We start from the raw sequence: 16,499 nt of genomic DNA, 5'->3' as shown, positions 1-16,499 counted from the left end.
ATTATGACAGGTTTAGATAAGATAGACAAAGAAAAGCTGTTCCCATTAACTGATGGCACAAGGACTAGCGGACACAGATTTAAAGTTTTAAGCAGGAGATGCAGGGTGGATGTGAGGAAGAACTTTTATATCTTGTAAGTGGTAAAGACCTGGAACTCTCTGCTTACGAGGGTGGTGGAAGCGATGATCAATGATTTCAAAAGGAAATTGGATAGGCACTTGAGGAAAAGAAGCTTGTTGGCCGGAATTTTACGCCTCCCCAACGAGCCAGATGGTGGTGGGGCCGTGCTGTAAAATGGAGTGGGAGGCTCTGGGAGGCCTTCCCAACCCGCTCCTGCCTCCGCCTCACTTTACGTAGGGTGTGGGGGGAGGGGCAAGAAATGCCCCAGGCCAAGCAAAGCTGTTAAGTTGCCAATTAACGGCCACTTAAGGGCCTTCGCCCGCCTCCACGCAGATTTTACCCGCGGCAAGCGGGCGTCCTGGAGCTGGAAAAGGCCGCCCAGTAAAAGCTGGCGGCCTCTCTGTGCCCCGGTGGTGGGCCCTGACAATTGGGCACATGGTGCCTGATTAAGGGCCGCCTCCACTTCCCCAACCAGCCCCAGGACCCAAGACGCTCCCCTTCCACCCAAACGACCACGCTTGCCTTGCTGGGGCCCAACCGATTACTAAAACCTACCTTGGATCCCAGCTCCATGGCATCCTCCTCAGGTCGGATGGGCTGCAGTCCCAGCAGTGGCCACCGCTCCCGGTGGCGCTCTGGGACTAAGAGCTGCCGGCCCGCATATTGGCCAGCAGCTCAAAGAGGTGGGACATCCTCCCTCAAGCGGGTGGAAGTCCCACCTTGGAACATTTAAAGCCTTGGGACCTGTAAAATGCGGGATGGATCCCCAGGCTAGGCTGAGACTTTTATGTTGGTGGCCAGCTCCCATCCACCTAACGTAAAATCCAGCCCGCTGTGTCAACCATGGCTCAATTGATTGTACTCTCCCTTTTGTATTGCAAGGTTCTGCATTCAAGTCCCACTCCAGGCGCTGGATTTTAAGAAGCCCTAAGTCCTTGACATCGTGATCTGTGGTGGCTGTGGGGGGGCCTAAAGATGGCTCCGTATGAGGCCTGCCATGGACCTCGACGATGGCAGGGCGCGGCCCAATCCTCAAGGAGCGGCAACAGGACCACAATTTGAATAAAATTAATTAATTACATGCATTTACCTTAGACCTTGAGGACCCACTGCGATCTTTAGTGCAGCAGCCGGCACACCCACGCCTTTAGATCCCCGTCTGGGGAAATGAGGCCTGACACTGGTGGGGAGGGGGGAGGAGGTAAGTTTGCCAGTGTGAGAGGGTGGGGGGGGAAGGGGTCAAATACACGCAGTGGGTGTAGGGGATGGTGGGAAAGATTGAACCTTAAACTTTGTGCAGTTTGCGGCGAGGTGGGGGAGCAGGTCAAATGTAAAAGGTAAGTGTTTTTGGGGGGTGGGAAGGGCAAATAGTTATCGTAATTGTTATTGAGGGGGTGGAAAAGCGGCAAAAGAAATGAAATTGTTTAATTTTGGTGTATATTTCTAAAAATATTTAAATAGGCTGGCAGGGCTGGCTGCCCTTTAATAATGGTGCCAGAGCCCGCGCACAGGCAGCTGACACCATTGCCGGCGACGTACAGCCTGCCCCTCCATGTGATTTGGGGGGGGATGTGGGTCGCCTCGACTATTTAAGTGCACTTAAGATCGCAGCAGCTCTTTGGCGTGCAGCCTGCCCATTTTTTGAGCTCGATCAGCAGCCTAGATAGAATCCAGTTCCAGGACTTGAGCACAAAAATCAAGGCAGACGCTTCAGTGCAGTACTGAAGGAGTGCTGCACTGTTGGGGGTGCTGGCTTTTGGATGAGATGTTAGACTGAGGTCCTGTCTGCGCTGTCAGGTGGACATGAAAGATCCTCTGGCACTATTTTGAAGAAGAGCAGGTGAGTTATCCCCTGGTGTCCTGGCCAATATTTATCCTTCAATCAACATCACAAAAACATATTATCTTGTCATTATCACATTGCTTTTTGTGAGAGCTTGCTGTGCACAAATTGGCTGCTGTTTTTCCTACACAACAACAGTGACTACACTTCAAATAGTACTTGATTGGCTCTAAAGCATTTTGAGATGTCCGGTAGTCATGAAAAGCACAATATAAATGCAAGGCTTACTTTTTTATGCAGGTCTACAGGGATAGAGAGGAGGAATGGGTAAGTAAAAAACTATATATTTGGGCGGTTTAAAATCACTTTCTTTTAGTTTTGGTTGCAGCAGCTTTGACAGAAGCGGAGGTACGGAGCGAACTTGCAGCTGGGAGGTCAGTTTCAGTGTAAGTTAAAAGTTAATTCCCTTTTGTTTTCGGAGGACCAGGGGACTGCTGGGTAAGTAAAAACTATATATTTGGGCGGTGGCTGTACCCGAGACACTACACGTGTAGTGTCTCCCACCCACCGTCCTCCTCTAACCAAAAAAAAGGACTCTGGTGTGTTGATAAGGTAAGCTTTTTATTTAAAAAGTTCTGTCCGTCGGATTGCTAAGCTAACAAGTTTTGACTTTTTTTTTTGGTTTTTCAGTAGATTTGTTGGGAATTTAGAATAGTGGGAATGGAGGTTAAGGCAGTTGTATGTTCCTCCTGCAGAATGTGGGAGGTAAGGGTCGCCAAGAGTGTCCCTGCTGACTGCATCTGCGGGAAGTGCACCCAACTCCAGCTCCTCGAGAACCGCGTTAGGGAACTGGAGCTGGAGCTGGATGACCTTCGGATCATTCAGGAGGCGGAGGGGGTTATTGAGAGGAGTTATGGGGAGGTAGTCACACCTCAGGTAAAAGAAGTAGGTAGATGGGTTACCGTCAGGGGAAGGAGAGGGAACCAGCAGGCAGTGCAGGGATCCCCTGTGGCCGTTTCCCTCAACAACAGGTATACCGTTTTGGATACTGTTGCGGGGGACGACTTACCAGTGGTAAGCAATGGGGTACAGGTCTCTGGCACAGAGTCTGTCCCTGTTGCTCAGAAGGGAAGGGGGAAGAGGAGCAGAGCATTAGTCATTGGGGACTCCATAGTTAGGGGAACAGATAGGAGGTTCTGTGGGAACGAGAGAGACTCACGGTTGGTGTGTTGCCTCCCAGGTGCCAGGGTTCGTGATGTCTCGGATCGTGTTTTTGGGATCCTTAAGGGGGAGGGGGAGCAGCCCCAAGTCGTGGTCCACATAGGCACCAACGACATAGGTAGGAAGAGAGATGGGGATTTAAGGCAGAAATTCAGGGAGCTAGGGTGGAAGCTTAGAGCGAGAACAAACAGAGTTGTTATCTCTGGGTTGTTGCCCGTGCCACGTGATAGCGAAGCGAGGAATAGGGAGAGAGAAGAGTTGAACACGTGGCTGCAGGGATGGTGTAGGAGGGAGGGTTTTGGTTTCCTGGATAATTGGGGCTCTTTCTGGGTAGGTGGGACCTCTACAAACAGGATGGTCTTCACCTGAACCAGAGGGGTACCAATATCCTGGGGGGGAATATTTGCTAGTGCTCTTCGGGGGGGTTTAAACTAATTCAGCAGGGGAATGGGAACCTAAATTGTAGTTCCAGTGTACAGGATGTTGAGAGTAGTGAGGTCAGGGATAAGGTTACAAGGACGCAAGAGGGCACTGGCAAGCAAGAACTTGGTTTAAAGTGTGTCTACTTCAACGCCAGGAGCATCCGGAATAAGGTGGGTGAGCTTGCAGCATGGGTTGGTACCTGGGATCTCGATGTTGTGGCCATTTCGGAGACATGGGTAGAGCAGGGGCAGGAATGGATGTTGCAGATTCCAGGATTTAGATGTTTCAGTAAGAACAGAGAAGATGGTAAAAGAGAGGGGGGGGGTGTGGCATTGTTAATCAAGGAGAGTATTACAGCGGCAGAAAGGACGTTTGAGGACTCGTCTACTGAGGTAGTATGGGCCGAGGTTAGAAACAGGAGAGGCGGGGTCACCCTGTTGGGAGTCTTCTATAGACCTTCGAATAGTTCCAGAGATGTAGCGGAAAGGATAGTGAAGATGATTCTCGACAGGAGCGAGAGTAACAGGGTAGTTGTTATGGGGGACTTTAACTTTCCAAATATTGACTGGAAATACTATAGTTCGAGTACTTTAGATGGGTCAGTTTTTGTCCAGTGTGTGCAGGAGGGTTTTCTGACACAGTATGTAGACAGGCCAACCAGGGGCGATGCCACATTGGATTTGGTACTGGGTAATGAACCCGGCCAGGTGTTAGATTTAGATGTAGGTGAGCACTTTGGTGATAGTGATCACAATTCGGTTAGGTTTACCTTAGCGACGGGCAGGGACAGGTATATACCGCAGGGCAAGAATTATAGCTGGGGGAAAGGAAATTATGATGCGATTAGGCAAGATTTAGGATGCGTAGGATGGGGAAGGAAACTGCAGGGGATGGGCACAATCGAAATGTGGAGCTTATTCAAGGAGCAGCTACTGCGTGTCCTTGATAAGTATGTACCTGTCAGGCAGGGAGGAAGTTGTCGAGCGAGGGAGCCGTGGTTTACTAAAGAAGTTGAAGCGCTTGTCAAGAGGAAGAAGAAGGCTTATGTTAGGATGAGATGTGAAGGCTCAGTTAGGGCGCTTGAGAGTTACAAGCTAGCCAGGAAGGATCTAAAGGGAGAGCTAAGAAGAGCAAGGAGAGGACACGAGAAGTCATTGGCGGATAGGATCAAGGAAAACCCTAAGGCTTTCTATAGGTATATCAGGAATAAAAGAATGACTAGAGTTAGATTAGGGCCAATCAAGGATAGTAGTGGGAAGTTGTGTGTGGAATCAGAGGAGATAGGGGAAGCGTTAAATGAATATTTTTCGTCAGTATTTACAGTAGAGAAAGAAAATGTTGTCGAGGAGAATACTGAGATTCAGACTACTAGGCTAGATGGGATTGAGGTTCACAAGGAGGAGGTGTTAGCAATTTTGGAAAGTGTGAAAATAGATAAGTCCCCTGGGCCAGATGGGATTTATCCTAGGATTCTCTGGGAAGCCAGGGAGGAGATTGCAGAGCCTTTGTCCTTGATCTTTATGTCGTCATTGTCGACAGGAATAGTGCCGGAAGACTGGAGGATAGCAAATGTTGTCCCCTTGTTCAAGAAGGGGAGTAGAGACAGCCCTGGTAATTATAGACCTGTGAGCCTTACTTCGGTTATGGGTAAAATGTTGGAAAAGGTTATAAGAGACAGGATTTATAATCATCTTGAAAAGAATAAGTTCATTAGCGATAGTCAGCACGGTTTTGTGAAGGGTAGGTCGTGCCTCACAAACCTTATTGAGTTTTTCGAGAAGGTGACCAAACAGGTGAATGAGGGTAAAGCAGTGGATGTGGTGTATATGGATTTCAGTAAGGCGTTTGATAAGGTTCCCCACGGTAGGCTATTGCAGAAAATACAGAAGTATTGGGTTGAAGGTGATTTAGAGCTTTGGATCAGAAATTGGCTAGCTGAAAGAAGACAGAGGGTGGTGGTTGATGGCAAATGTTCATCCTGGAGTTTAGTTACTAGTGGTGTACTGCAAGGATCTGTTTTGGGGCCACTGCTGTTTGCCATTTTTATAAATGACCTGGAAGAGGGTGTAGAAGGGTGGGTTAGTAAATTTGCGGATGACATGAAGGTCGGTGGAGTTGTGGATAGTGCCGAAGGATGTTGTAGGGTACAGAGGGACATAGATAGGCTGCAGAGCTGGGCTGAGAGATGGCAAATGGAGTTTAATGCGGAAAAGTGTGAGGTGATTCACTTTGGAAGGAGTAACAGGAATGCAGAGTACTGGGCTAATGGGAAGATTCTTGGTAGTGTAGATGAACAGAGAGATCTTGGTGTCCAGGTACATAAATCCCTGAAAGTTGCTACCCAGGTTAATAGGGCTGTTAAGAAGGCATATGGTGTGTTAGCTTTTATTAGTAGGGGGATTGAGTTTCGGAGCCACGAGGTCATGCTGCAGCTGTACAAAACTCTGGTGAGGCCGCACCTGGAGTATTGCGTGCAGTTCTGGTCACCGCATTATAGGAAGGATGTGGAAGCTTTGGAAAGGGTGCAGAGGAGATTTACTAGGATGTTGCCTGGTATGGAGGGAAGGTCTTACGAGGAAAGGCTGAGGGACTTGAGGTTGTTTTCGTTGGAGAGAAGGAGGAGGAGAGGTGACTTAATAGAGACATATAAGATAATCAGAGGGTTAGATAGGGTGGATAGTGAGACTCTTTTTCCTCGGATGGTGATGGCAAACACGAGGGGACATAGCTTTAAGTTGAGGGGTGATAGATATAGGACAGATGTTAGAGGTAGTTTCTTTACTCAGAGAGTAGTAGGGGCGTGGAACGCCCTGCCTGCAACAGTAGTAGACTCGCCAACTTTAAGGGCATTTAAGTGGTCATTGGATAGACATATGGATGAAAATGGAATAGTGTAGGTCAGATGGTTTCACAGGTCGGCGCAACATCGAGGGCCGAAGGGCCTGTACTGCGCTGTAATGTTCTAATGACTGGATTGCTCTACAGAGAGCTGGCATGGACTCAATGGGCTGAATGGCCTCCTCCTATGCCGTAATGACTCTATGACTTTATATTGGAACTTGTTTTTATGCAGCTTTAATCATGTTGGGGTAGACTTTCTCTGGACCCAATTTTGGGAAATGACGTGGTACTGTGAAGGCAGTGCACCCACCGACCGCCAGTAATTGGTCCTCGGATCTCAATCTACATTAGGGTAGCCGGTGCCTATCACGACTCTGCAGGCAGTTTGCCACAACAGGAAAAATCAATCTTGGGCCACCTGCCTTACCGGCAGTGGCCCTCAGACCATCCCGGGAGAACTGAGTATGGTTGGAGTGGGCTATGGATTGGAGGCTGATTGCAAGTGGTGTGGAACTTGAGACACTCTCCTGCTCCTTGTGGATCCACAGGAAGGTTTTTGTTTACAAAAAAGATTTGAAAAAAAAACTACCGTTTATTGGTCGCTGAAGTATTCTGAGTGTGACAGGCTCGACACCCCACATTTAGATATTCAAATCTGAATGTCATATTTACATTTATGTAAATTAAATACATTAATGCATATTAATGTATAATTTACCGATTGTTTCAAAAGTGTATTTCTTTCAATGTTATCTCAGGACATTTTAGCTTATTAATTTGAATCTTCATCAGTAGCTCTATCAGTGCATGATCATATTCTTTGGAGTTGTAAGTTGGAAAAGCATTCCCTAATTGGAGAAAGGTAACGTTGAACTGGCTTAATGAATCGTCTTTATTGTGGGGAGAGTGTGATTCATCTTTTCCGTCCTTGTTATCTTTTTGCAGTTACAGTTTTTCTTTGTAGTTACTTCTTCGATTGAAGCACTTTGATCAATATATCTTCACAGGAAGAGAGGCAAGCATTAAAAAGTTGCAATAGTTAAAAGATTGCAGCCAGTTCTATGAAATGCCCCATTGTGAAGACAGATCTCCACTTGTCAATCAACGGACAAGTTCACACTTTGCCAAAGGAATGCAACATTGAAATGTAAAACACGCAAAACCGTCTCCTGAGCATCGCATTTTTGACATTTCTTACAACCCATCGACCAATACATTGGATCAACATATAATTCCCATGTTTCAGTAACATTGAAGACATGGAAGCCAGGTGTTTCCTGCTCATAGTGTTAACTCAACAGATGGCGGCTTGGTTCTGTCCTAAAATTATGCTCTCAATCCTGGTTGATTTTCTGGGTTCAGGCTGTTACAGTCAAGTGAGGAGGGGTCAAAGAGCTTCCCTTTTTTCCCTCTCCTTGTTTAACCACAACAGGTTTAATTATTTTTTAAAGTGGATGTACTGGCCAATTCAGTAGGTGTTGGAATACTTATTTGCAATGATCATAACAAGAACCAATCGGGCAGGTTTTCTTGAGTTAACAAAGTGGCAATCTGTGTTTGGAGCTGGAGGACATAGGTGAGGTTTTAAATGATTACTTTTCATCTGTGTTCACTATGGAAAAGGACGATGTAGGTGTAGAGATCAGGGAGGGGGATTGTGATATACTCGAACAAATTAACATTGAAAAGAAGGAAGTATTGGCTGTTTTAGAGGGCTTAAAAGTGGATAGATCCCCAGGCCCAGATAGGATGTGTCCTAGGCTGTTATGTGAGGCAAGGGAGGAGATTGCAGGGGTTCTGACACAAATTTTCAAACCCTCTCTGGCCACAGGAAAGGTGCCAGAAGACTGGAGGACAGTGAATGTGGTGCCATTATTCAAGAAGGGTAGCAGGGATAAACCAAGTAATTACAGGCCAGTGAGTCTAACATCAGTGGTAGGGAAGCTATTGGAAAAAATTCTGAGGGACAGAATTAATGTGCATTTGGAGAGGCAGGGATTAATCGAGGATAGTCAGCATGGCTTTGTCAGGGGGAGATTATGTCTAACAAACTTTGATTGAATTTTTCGAGAAGGTGACTGAGTGTGTCGATGAAGGTAAAGCAGTTGATGTAGTCTACATAGACTTCACTAAGGCTTTTGATAAGGTCCCGCATGGGAGATTGGTTAAGAAGGTAAGAGTCCATGGGATCCAGGGCAATTTGGCAAATTGGATTCAAAATTGGTTTCGTGGCAGGAGGCAGAGGGTGATGGTCGAGGGTTGTTTTTGCCAGTGGAAGCCTGTGATTAGTGGTGTACCGCAGGGATCGGTGCTGGAACCCTTGCTGTTTGTAGTGTACATTAATGATTTAGACGTGAATATATGAGGTATGATCAGTAAGTTCACAGATGACACGAAAATTGGTGGTGTCGTAAATAGTGAGGAGGAAAGCCTTAGATTACAGGACGATATACATGGGCTGGGAAGATGGGCAGGGCAGTGGCAAATGGAATTTAATCCTGAGAAGTGTGAGGTGATGCATTTTGGGAGGACTAACAAGGCAAGGGACTATACAATGAATGGTAGGACCGTAGGAAGTACAGAGGAACCTTGGTGTACTTGTCCATAGATCACTGAAGGCAGCAGCACAGGTGGATAAGGTGGTTAGGAAGGCATATGGGATACTTGCCTTTATTAGATGAGGCATAGAATATAAGAGCAGGGAGGTTATGATGGAGCTGTATAAAACGCTAGTTAGGCCACAGCTGGAGTACTGTGTACAGTTCTGGTCGCCACACTATAGGAAGGATGTGCTTGCACTGGAGAGGGTGCAGAGGAGATTTACCAGGATGTCACCTGGGCTGGAGCATTTTAGCTATGAAGAGAGATTGGATAGGCTTGGATTGTTTTCCTTAGAGCAGAGAAGGCTAAGGGGGGACCTGATTGAGGTATACAAAATTATGAGGGGCATTGACAGGATAGATAGGATGAAACTTTTTCCCTTAGCGGAGGTGTCAATAACCGGGGGGAATAGATTTAAGGTTAGGGGCAGGAGGTTTAGAGGGGATTTGAGGAAGAATATTTTCACCCAGAGTGTGGTTGGAATCTGGAACACACTGCCTGAAGGGGTGGTGGAGGCAGGAACCCTCACAGCATTTAAGGAGCACTTGAAATGCCATAGCATACAAGGCTATGGGCCAAGTGCTAGAAAATGGGATTAAAATAGATGGGTGCTTGATGGCTGACATAGACATGATGGGACGAAGGGCCTGTTTCTGTGCTGTATAACTCTATGACTCTAACAAAGAAACAGGTTAACATTATTGTATCTAAACCAAACTATTAAAATAATAAACTATGCACCAACTTTCACTCATACACACACACTAGAGGCTTACACACACACAAATAGGTTACATGTTGGGGAAAGGTAGATTGGTTAAGTTAGAGTACATAAAAATAAAAAAGTATACAGTCTGTGCAATTTGGTGATTTGGCTGGCTTCTAGCTGAATTTGGTGGACCTGAGGCTCTTAGGTTGCAGAACTAGATGACTGATTCGGTGGGTCTCTTATAGACAGCGATGCAGATGATTTCCTCCAATGGGATTTCTGATTGTAGCTGGAGTATGCAAAGGTGGTCAGTCAACAAGCAGGATTTGAAAGCTTTCGAGCTGGAATGGAGAGAGAGAGGGAAAGAGAGAAAGACCCCAACTTAGAGTCAGCACATGTCAGAGTCTAGTTGCTTCTCCTTTTGCTGCGGAGAAAACACCAGCTTTAAACCATTGATGGGGAGGGGTTTGTCACCTGAGAGTCACCCAGTGATTCAAACATAGCAGCTAGCAGTATTTCTCCCTTGTTAAAAAGAACAAGAAGTTCCTTTAAACTTATTGGGTCTTGGACCTTGCTGGGGACTGAGCAGACATTTCACCTCCTTCCTCACAAGCATGGCAGTGCAGGATACAGTGTTGCAAATTAGGTGACCATCCTCAGCTTTTTTGAAAAATATCTTAAAAAAATTCAGATCTCCAGTCAGTTGATTAAAGAAAATTATCATTCAACAAAACATATTGGTGTAACAAGGCTAATAAGAATACTTTTAACAATCTTCCAGCAGGAGTCCCAGCATTTAGTGGGGAAGTTATGCTTCTTTGTAGCCGTGAGTCTCTGAATTGTGAATACTGCAAACATGGCTTCCTGCTGAGAATGCAGAATTACAGTTTCCCCTTGAGCTTCTGTACGTTACAATTCAAAGCAGTCTTACAAAGTTATTGAAGAATTAAATAAACTATCTTACCACTGGACAGACTCCAGTTTGTATTTTATTCTGAACCCTGTAACTTTCAATCCTGTTCTTAACTAGATTGTCAACCAAATCCTTTGCAAAGTATTTAATTGACATAACATTAACTTCTTTTTTGGAAGCAGATATGTATCCATAATTTCATGAGAGGAAGTGAATTAGTTTAAAATCTCTCCAGATCAACTTTCTGTTTGTGTGGTCGCATCTTTGTATCTCTCACCATCCATATCCACCTAATATCTTTCAACCTACTTCTTTACATATCTGCCCAGGTTACTTACAACTGCATTCTCAAGTTCCCAAATACCTAGCATTCGCAATTCATTTGTCATATTGTATCTTCCTACTTCCCCCGGACCATGACCCCACCACTGAACATCAAGCTTCTGTCCACAGGACTGTCACTGACCTCATCTCCTCTGGAGATCTTCCCTCTAATGCTTCCAACCTCATAGTCCCGCAACCCCAGACAGCCCGCTTCTACCTCCTTCCCAAAATCCACAAACAGGATTTCCCAGCAGAGCCATTATTTCAGCCTGTTCCTGGTGCACTGAACTTATTTCTTCCTATCTTGACTCTATCTTTTCTCCCCTGATCCATTCTCTTCCCACCTACATCCGTGACTCTTCTGACGCCCTATGTCATTTTGACAATTTCCAGTTTCCTGGCCTGAACCGCCTTATCGTCACTATAGATGTCCAATCTCTTTACATCTCCATCCCCCACCAGGACGGTTTGAGGGCTTTCCACTTCTTCCTTGAATAGAGGCCCCAACCAGTCCCCATCCACCATCACCCTCCTCTGTTTGGCTGAACTTGTTCTCACATTTAACAATTTCTCCTTCAGCTTCACTCCCTTCAAATAAAAGGTGTTGCTATGGGCACCCACATGGGTCCTAGTTATGCCTGTCTTTTTGTGGGATATGTCGAATATTCCTTGTTCCAGTCCTACTCAGGCCTCCTCCCTTAACTCTTTTTCTAGTACATTGATGACTGTATCGGTACTATTTCCTGCTCCCATCCAGAACGGGAAAACTTTATCAAATTTGCTTCTAATTTCCACCCTTCTCTCACCTTTACATGGTCCATTTCCAACACTTCCCTTCCCTTCCTCGACTTCTCTGTCTCCATATCCGGGGATATGCTGTCTACTAACATTCATTATAAGCCCACTGACTCCCACAGCTACCTCGACAACACATCGTCACACCCTGCCTCCTGTAGGACTCCATTCCATTCTCCCAGTTTCGCCCGCAGCTGATATGTCTTCCTTTTTCCTCAACCAAGGATTCCACGCCCCCCCCCCTCCCCCCCACTGTGGTTGACAGGGCCCTCAACCGTGTCTGGCCCATTTCCCACACCTCTACCCTCACCCCTTCCCCTCCCTCCCAGAACCACGACAAGGTTCCCCTTGTCCTCACTTTCCACCCCACCAGTCTCCACATCCAAAGGATCATCCTCCGCCATTTCCACCGTGTCCAGCGTGATGCCACTACCAATGTTAGCATTCCGAAGGGATCATTCCCTCTGTGACACCCTGGTCCAGTCCTCCATTACCCCCATCACCTCGTCCCCTTCCCACGGCACCTTCCCCTGCAATCGCAGGAGGTGTAATACCTGCCCATTTACCTCCTCTCTCCTCATTATCCAAGGCCCCAAACACTCCTTTCAGGTGAAGCAGTGATTTAATTATACTTCTTTCAATTTAGAATACTGTAATAGCTGCTCACAATGTGGTCTCCTCTACACTGGGGAGACCAAATGCAGATTGGTTGACCGCTTTGCACAACCACTCTGCTCAGTCCAAAAGAATGACCCCGAGCTTCCAGTTGCTGGCCATTTCAACACCCACCCCCCCTGCTCTCATGCTCACATCTCTGTCCTGGTATTGCTACAGTGTTCCAGTGAACATCAACGCAAGCTTGAGGAACTGATTAAGCACACTACAGCCTGCCAGACTGAACATTGAGTTCAATAATTTCAGAGCATGATGTGTCCCCCTTTTTATTTTTATTTTTAGTTATTTTTTCTTTTTTCTTTGTTTATTTTATTTTAGTTTGTTTAGTTTGTTTCAACTGTGCCTACCCACTGTTTTTTTTCATGTTTGTGCTTGGGGCCAGGGCTGTTCATTTTTCTGTCAATTAACACCCTCTCTGTACTAACACTTTGTCTTTCACCACACCATTAACATACCATTTGCCTTTGCTCCATGACCTTCTGATCAGTTATTTTCTGTGACCTTGTCCTATCAACACCTTCTCTTTGGTTATCTCTTGCCCCATCCCCGTTTTACTTGCTTAAAACCTTTTACATTTCAAATATTTGCCAGTTTTGATGAAGGGTCACTGACCTGAAATGTTAACTCTGCTTCTCTCTCCACAGATGCAGCCAGACCTGCTGAGTGTTTCCAGCATTTCTTGTTTTTATGTCATATTGTATCTGTTGATTTGCTGACCTACCTTCTCATCTCCATTTTTGATGGCTTCATCCCCAGCAAAATTTCATCATCTCTTTCTCCTGTCTTTAACCCTGGTATGGCCTCCATTATCACTCTCTCAAGCCAAAGAGGCACAAACGGGAGCATGCGTGGTGCTCAATTAGCTTACCCATCCATTACAAGATCTAACTGGAACATGTGAAGTTCTATCTAGTCTTGCTCTCCTCCGCCAAAATTGCCCACTAGTCTAGGTTTAGCCTGGAGGGTAAACATAATCCTAGTCTATTTATCTCTATTACCATCTCCTTACAATCCTCTTCTTGTATCCTTGCACCCTCAGCTGCACCAACAAATGTGAGGATACCATGCATTTCTTCATCACCAAGATAGACACAATGGGGTTAGAGTTTCCTTTGGGTGGGTCTGGATGATCAGTGGGTGGAGCAATTGTTCTGGCCACTTGATCATGTGGATGGAAGGCTCACCTTGATTTCATAAAATGGGTTTCCGGTGTTACTAGATGCCAAAGAGAAGACAGAAACAAATTTATGGTGGGAAGCAAGATCAATGAAAGCATCATTTTAATGTTCATTTATGATTTATTTTTGAATCTTTGTTTTGTTGCTATAGTTAATCAATTTGGCGTCTGCCTTGGTGTCACTTTTGTGGGACATTTGTCAACCAGTAGTGCACAGAGACATTAAACTAGGCGCTGATGCACTATTTGCTTGAGCAAATGTCTCCTTCTCCATGGACAAGCGGCAGCAACATGTAAGGATACTGTATTTTAGAGAAGCAGAATTTTTCAAAATCCAAAATTTACAGATTGGACCCATAGAGAGATACAACACTGAAACAGGCCCTTTGGCCCACTGAGTCTGTGCCAACCATCAACCACCCATTTATACCAATCCTACATTAATCCCATATTCCCTACCACATCCCCACCTTCCCTCAATTCTCCTACTACCTACCTACACGAGGGGCAATTTACAATGGCCAATTTACTTATCAACCTGCAAGTCTTTGGCTGTTGGAGGAAACCGAAGCACCCAACGGAAACCCACACGGTCACAGGAAGAACTTGCAAACTCCGCACAGGTAGAACCTGGGTCACTGGAGCTGTGAGGCTGCCACTGTGCCACCCATGTGCCCCCAAATGCTACCTTGCTTAATGCTGCTACCGATGTCAACAGCTGTCGTGTTGCAGTGTTTTGAAATTGCAATTGCATTGTGCATTGTGTACTCTAGAGGCTGCTGTAGAACACACATATCAGCAAAGGGAACCTGAAACTAAAACAGAATAAAGAAGCCTTTGTGTTCAGGAGTCTGCAGTCTCTGTCTCACGTATCTTATACCAAACCCGGCTAAATCTCATTCCAGTCCTAAGGACATCACAACAGCTAAGGATTCTACTCTCTTATCATTTAGCTTGTTGCAGCCACAAGCAGCATATCATGCTGAATTCCCCAAAAGCTGCTACAATGCCTTCATTTTGAGGCAGTTACCTATGCCAGCGCTCTCGGGTCCTGGCAGATCAAGGTCTCAATGCCTGTGCTGTATCCCATGACAAGCTGAGCAGTGGTACAATGATGTCACACACTGGATAATTGAGCACATTATTGACCTGTTGAAAGCATGACTCAGGTGTCTGAGTCAATTTGGGTTCGTTCTTCAATATAGTATGGCTAGGGTCTCAAGGATTGTGAGCATGTTTTGCATGCTGCACAACATTGTTTACAATGACAACATGGAGGTCCTAGAGGAGGAAGTTCACTTCAGTCAGCAAGAGGATCAGGAAAAGGAGCAGCATGAAGAGAATACAAAGGACAACCTATAGACAGCTGAAGTAGGTATTTCGCCACTTCGATGCAGGCAGCATTCTATTGATGTCTACATTTCCGCATTGTGTTACCAACTTTGTATTTTCCTCTGTCCCTCCATAAGGCTACCATCATTTCACTCAATGGGGGCTGTAGCATAGTGGTACTGTTACTGACCTTCCAATTCAGGGGCTAGCAACATGGGTTTGAATCCCATCTGTGGTAGCTGGGGAGTTTAAATTTAGTTAATTAATATATCTGGTATAAAATGCTAGTTTTATTAATAATGATCGTGAAACTACTGGATTGCCATTAAAACGCATTTGGTTCACTAATATACTTCAAGGGAGGAAATCTACTGTCGTTAGCCAGTCTGGCCTATATGTGACTCCATACCCACAGCAATGTGGTTGACTCTTAACTGTCCTCTGACATGGCCTAGCAAACTATTCAGTTGGAGGTGGCTCACCACCACTTGCTCAAGGGCAACTAAGGAAGGGCAATAATTGCTGGCCTTGCCAGTGACACATCCCAAGAATGAATAAAAGAAACTCCAGGCACCTGATTCAGATTGTTTCTAAAAACAATGCCTGTATGTACAATAACTTTACAGCTGCCATCATTTGAATGAAAACCCATACTGTGTGCACCTTGTGCTCCTTACTGGCCTATCTATCACTATTTAGCTTCTCATAACCTTTCCTCATATTGAAACCCAACTTTTCCTTCCTTTCTTCTTTCTAATTATTCAGTTTTGGGGAAAAAACACTTTAAATATGTTTCTTACCTGTTTTCATTTGTATTTAGATTTGATTTTGATTTTTATCTTCTAAGTTGGTTATTCCTTTTTGTCCCCGTTTTTTCTTCCTTTTGTATTCTTGGTCCTCCACCACCTTTGTGTAACTCACTTGTTGACTCCTTCTGCTGCACTTTGCCCTTCAGTGAACAGGATGATGCAGGGTGATTATTGAGCTCACACGTGCTGTGCCACACTGCACCATGATTGGTTGGCACGATGTTGGTATCTAAGAGAACTACTAGCTATTAACATTTCCTCTCTGTAAAGTCATGCAAAATTACAAGCAAGCAATCGGAAACCTTGTCAAATGATGGATTAGACTGTGTTAGACGAAGCTAAATTACAAGTTTATAAACCATTAGGTTGGGATTCCAACATTCTTCCTAAAATTAAAAATTCATGGTACTTGTTTCTGTTATTTTTTTTTCTACCAGACCATAATTGCGCATTGAGTGAATGCCACGAACATGATAAAGAATGATTACTTGTTTGGAGATGGTGGAAACTAAACACTCTAATTAGAAACAATTAATCCAAAAAGTGAAGTCATTTCCATTTTAGCCCATGCTATTTCAAATTTAAAAACTGTGATTTCTATTATACCATTAGATAGGAAAAGACAGCTCCATACCTGTAAGATGGAAGTAGCGTGATGAGGGGATTTCTTGTTCTTAAACTCTCCTCACTGTTTTGCAAAGGACTCCATGCTAAAATGTTTTTAGTGTTATCAGTTAGAAACTCATACTGTGGTATCAGGCAACTGAACTGCTAC

At 45.1% G+C, this 16,499-nt stretch overlaps 1 long non-coding RNA gene across 1 annotated transcript in view; it reads right to left on the bottom strand.

The window, feature by feature from the left end:
• LOC137371035 (uncharacterized) overlaps window positions 1-15,857 on the bottom strand; it is a 166,589-nt gene extending 150,732 nt beyond the window's left edge. Inside the window, exon 1 of the long non-coding RNA XR_010975172.1 lies at window positions 15,716-15,857. This is a non-coding gene — a long non-coding RNA (uncharacterized lncRNA). The remainder of the gene's footprint in view (window positions 1-15,715) is intronic.
• Between the last annotated feature and the right edge of the window lie 642 nt (window positions 15,858-16,499).

Source organism: Heterodontus francisci, chromosome 6 (genome assembly GCF_036365525.1).
Source record: "Heterodontus francisci isolate sHetFra1 chromosome 6, sHetFra1.hap1, whole genome shotgun sequence".
NCBI classification, from domain to species: Eukaryota; Metazoa; Chordata; class Chondrichthyes; order Heterodontiformes; family Heterodontidae; genus Heterodontus; species Heterodontus francisci.
Note: the sequence above shows the minus strand (reverse complement) of the source record. Positions and strands in the feature narration are given on the sequence as shown.